This window comes from Lipotes vexillifer, unplaced genomic scaffold (genome assembly GCF_000442215.2).
Source record: "Lipotes vexillifer unplaced genomic scaffold, Lipotes_vexillifer_v1.1 scaffold639, whole genome shotgun sequence".
Lineage (NCBI taxonomy): Eukaryota > Metazoa > Chordata > Mammalia > Artiodactyla > Lipotidae > Lipotes > Lipotes vexillifer.
In genome coordinates, this window is record NW_006786377.1 from 2,520,068 (window position 1) to 2,525,076 (window position 5,009).

Sequence of the window (5,009 nt, forward strand, 5' to 3'; positions counted from 1 at the left end):
GCGCCCGGAGCCTGTGCCCCCCAACGGGAGAGGCCACAACAGTGAGAGGCTCGCGTACCGCAAAAAAAAAAAAAGAAAAAAAGAAAACCCAACTCATACAAGACTGTTAAAAGGATTTCATGAGATAAAAGATACAAGGCTTTTAAGCCCAATAGATAAAGATTTGCTACTGTTACTGTTCCAATACCAGCTTCAATACTTACTGACTCTGGAAGGTTGGGCAAGGCTGAGGAAACTTGGTTCCTCATGTGTAAAATGCAGCTATTAATACATGCTTCTGGGGTGACTGTGAGAATGAAAGGATAGAATAGTGTACATGACGAGTGCCTGACACATAGGATATGGTCAACTTGGTCCTGGTGCCTCCTTTCCATCCCTGACCCCCTCGTGGACTCAGAATTAGATGGAATTCTACCCACTAATTGTTTAGATTTATCTGGAATAGGTAGCCATTGTATTTGGAGCCCGATAGAAGGACTGGCCACGGAATAATAGAAAACGCCATTTTCAAGTTCCCTTATAATGTGTTTTGGTCATATACGTGAGGTTACAACATCATTTATTAATTAATTCATTCATTCCTCAAACTGTAACAGTCTACTACTCCCAGGCCTTGGGTTAAACACTGGAAATAGCATGATAAGCAACAGCTTCTGCCCACTGGGAGTTTACGATCTGTGGGAAGACTGCAGAGGATTACAATTCAAATAGATGGAGATGGGCCTGGGATCCAACTGGCTTCTGAGGAAGGGCCGGGAGGATGAGTCAGGGAAGGCGGGCTTGGGCAGGTTGCAGGCTGAATCCGGAAGGGTGATGGGGTGAAGGTTAAGTCAGTGACAGCCACATGGACACGAAGGGGAATAGACTATGAAAGGCATCCACAGAGGGATGAGCATGGACAGAGGCATGGGTGAATGAGAGAAAGCTTGTTGCATCCGGGAGCTTTGGGCAGATTGCCAGGACTGGAGCACACGGTGTACATTCTGGGGGTATTTGCAGGTAAGGACTGAATATGGTGTTAGAGGGGTGGCCCCAGAGGCAAGCCAGGGTCAGATCATAAAGGATCTTATAAAGGTTAGGATATTTTCAGATGGCCTTTAGGGAGTCATTGAGTTTTTGTTTTGTGTTTTTCTGCATCTGTAAGAATTATTAATGCATATATTCCATTCATTTATTGGGTAACAAATAGGATTTTCATTATAATTGTTTAATTTTATTTTTTCAAATTATCACATCCAAAATGGACCTTTTGGGGGGCATATAGTGTTATGAATTTGAATGCACGTGGAGTTTCTTGTAATCATCACCACAATCAAAATACAGAACGGTTCTATTACACACACCCCGAAATCTCTTCTGTTACTTCTTTGTAGTCATACCTTTCCCCCCGACCCCGACCACCTGCAACTGTTGATCTGTTCTCCATCACTATAGTTTTGTCTTTTGGAGAATGCCATACAGATGGCATCTTATAGTATATAAACTTTTGAGACTGGCTTCTTTTATTCATCCCAATGTATTTGAGATTCCTCCAAGCTGTCCTACGTATCAGTACTTTTTCCTGTTTACCGTGGGTAGTGTTCCGCTGTTTGCACATAGAAGTTCGTTTATCCATCCCTCAGAGAAGGACATTTCACTGAAGAGTTTTTTAGCTCTCAGAAGAAGAGATGGGAAGAGGACTTGACCAGGGGGAGGGAACAATTTCAGGAAACTAAGACAGAGGCCACGAAGCCAGAATTAAAGGGGACAGGTAGAGAGATTTCTGGGAGGGAGAATGGACAGGGCATGAATGACTAATTGGATATGAGCTGGAGTGAGGAAGACAAGTCCCGGATGAAGCCCAGCTTTCCGGTTTGGAAGATAATTGGGATTATAAACTAGAGAACTCAGAAAGAGGAGCGTGAAGCAAATCATGTCAGAGGCCCAGGTTTGACCTCGCTGTGAAGGTCCTTCATGGGAGGATGAAAATATGTGCACATGGCACATAGCAGAGGCTCAATAAAGGGCAGATAACTGGGAGCCTCACGCGTCCCAGGCACTGGGCTAGTGCTACAGGCACAAAGGTGAAAATAACACAGTCACTGATGCTAAAGAGTCAGATCTGTAACTGGGTCATTTTAATATAACTGTGACAAGTGCTAAACTGGAGATGTGTACTGGAGATTTCCAAAGTATGCAGGAAGGGCCCTGAGCTGAGCCTGGGCTATCAGGGATGGCTTCCTGGAGGAGGAAGTGGCTGAAAGCTTGATGCAAAATCTTTCCTTTGAGAAAAACACTCTCCTCCAGATGGAACCACTTACTTTGCAAATATCGACAGGGAGGGACGACAGTTTAACTCTTCGGCATCAGGAGCACGCTAGTCTGCAGTAGATAACCAGTTCATCTAAAGCAAAGGATGCCGGAAAAGTCTGAGTGGAGGTTGGGATGAAAACCTAGCATCTGGGAGTAGGGGTTGTTGAGTTACCTAATTTGGGAGAGCTGACTAAACAACTAGAACCAATCAGGAGCTTTTAAAAATTCAGGTAACTGAGCCTTGCCACAGACCAATATCATAGGCTCTCTGGGCATGAGGTATTAAAAAACGAAACAAACAAACAAACAAAAAACAGAAAATGGGGCTGCCCTGGTGGCGCAGTGGTTGAGAGTCCGCCTGCCGATGCAGGGGACATGGGTTCGTGCCCCGGTCTGGGAAGATCCCACATGCGGAGTGTCTGGGCCTGTGAGCCATGGCTTCTGAGCCTGTGCGTCCGAAGCCTGTGCTCCACAACGGGAGAGGCCACAACAGTGAGAGGCCCGCGTACCGCAAAAAAACAAAACAAAACAAAAAAACAGAAAATGACTCTGCAGATGATTCTTAATGTAAAGTTGGGTAAGACCCTAGAGTATCTGGATAGTTTGGCGGCACAGCCCGGGGATACTAAAAGTTACCCACCCTGATCCTTGCCACAGACACAGTCTAAATCTCCATCCTCACAAATGCCGGCCATTTGTCATGAGGAAATAGAGTGTGTGAACGATTCAGTCCAGCCCATCCTTGTTCTTGAAAAACCAACTCCAAGAACAGGCTTCACTGACTAGGGGTTAGTTGTCCTTATTTATAGCCAAATAACCCTAGGGCACCCAATAAAAAATCATAGGCAAGTTAAATGCATGAGTTTTATAAAACAGCAATAATAGCTATAATTTTTTGAGTTCTTACTATGTCTCAATTTTTGCATATGCATGAAAGTTTCTCATCTTTCTGACAACTTGGGGAGAGAATTGTGAAATAGGCCCATTATTACTCGTTCAAGTTTGTGCGTCTCCCAGGGGCTGAACCATCAGATTCCAAATCTCTTCTTTCTGTTATAACAAATAAATGACCTTGAAAGATCTGTAATGAGGACAAGAGTAACCAGTCAGAAAAATGCTGAAGGAACCAGTAAGAAAAAGGAATATGGTAATTAAGTGCATAATCAATCGGGTAGAGGAGATAATGAAAACGAAACAAACGAAGGAGGAGCGAATGAACAGAATTTAGGACAAGCATCTGTTAACAAAAGAGACTGAAAAGTCAGAGGGAATCTTTTGTGAAAAATAATGAAATAGGCCCAGCATGTCCTGACCCATGTTTTATGTGTGTGCAAAGCTGGTGATTATAGTTATTCCTGAACACTCCTTACCCTACCCCACTTCCCGGTTTTTTTGACCTCAGGAAAATAGGTCTAAAGAAACTGTTTCTGTTGTCTCCAGCTGTCCTAATTGTCCATCAAATCCAGCCTTTGTTGCTCGTGCATCCTCTCAGCCTCTGGGTGCAGCTTCAACTTGGTGTCGAATTGTCTTAGATCCTGAGGGCTGACAGCTGAATCCAAGTCCCAGAGACACAGATCTTGACCTTAATAGCACATTGACCTACAAAACACATCAATTAATATACATAGGAAGAGATGGAAGACAGAGAAGAAAATAAGCAGGCAAAGGATCATCAAAAGAGGAATAAAAGAGGAATAAAAGGACCAAAGACATCTGGATTAATGACAACATGGCCAAGATATGGCTTTAACACAGACTGTGAAGCGTCATGGTAACGAGAGCTCACAGCTACTATTTTTTTTTTTTTTCCAATCTAGGCCAAAATAGAAGAGTTAAATATAGCCTGGAATTCTTTTTTTTTTTTTTTTTTTTAAAAAGATGTTGGGAGTAGGAGTTTATTAATTTATTTTTGCTGTGTTGGGTCTTCGTTTCTGTGCGAGGGCTTTCTCTAGTTGTGGCAAGCGGGGGCCACTCTTCATCGCGGTGCACGGACCTCGCACTATCGCAGCCTCTCTTGTTGCGGAGTACAGGCTCCAGATCCGCAGGCTCAGTAGTTGTGGCTCACGGGCCTAGTTGCTCCACGGCATGTGGGATCCTTCCAGACCAGGGCTCGAACCCGTGTCCCCTGCATTAGCAGGCAGATTCTCAACCACTGTGCCACCAGGGAAGCCCTAGTCTGGAATTTTGTTAGATATAAATAAAAACTTTTGAGGAGTAAGATGGGTTTTAATAAAGGAAAAGATTATACACAGAGCTATATAAATCACCCTTCTGGATAATTTTTGTTTGTTTTTATTGAAATATAGTTTATTTACAATGTTGTGTTAGTACAGCAAAGTGATTTAGATATGCGTGTGTGTATATTTTTAGATTTTAGATTCGTTTCCATCCTAGGTTAGTACAAGATATTGAGTATAGTTCCCTTTGCTGTGAAGTAGGTCCTTTACCCAGATAATACTGAGGCATAATTATTATTCTCCAGCACGAGCTATATGCATGGCAGAATACTGGGCACTTCAAATATATTCATTGCTTCATTTAATCTTTTTAGGAACTCCCAAAATAAATATTATTACCCACATTTTATAGAAAAGTAAACTGAGGCTCAATGATGTTAAAGGGACTTTCCTGGGACACATGTAGTGAGTGGCATGGCTGGGGTTAGACCAAATTATTTTTGACCCTAAAACTGATGCTCTTGCCACCATATCAGCAGG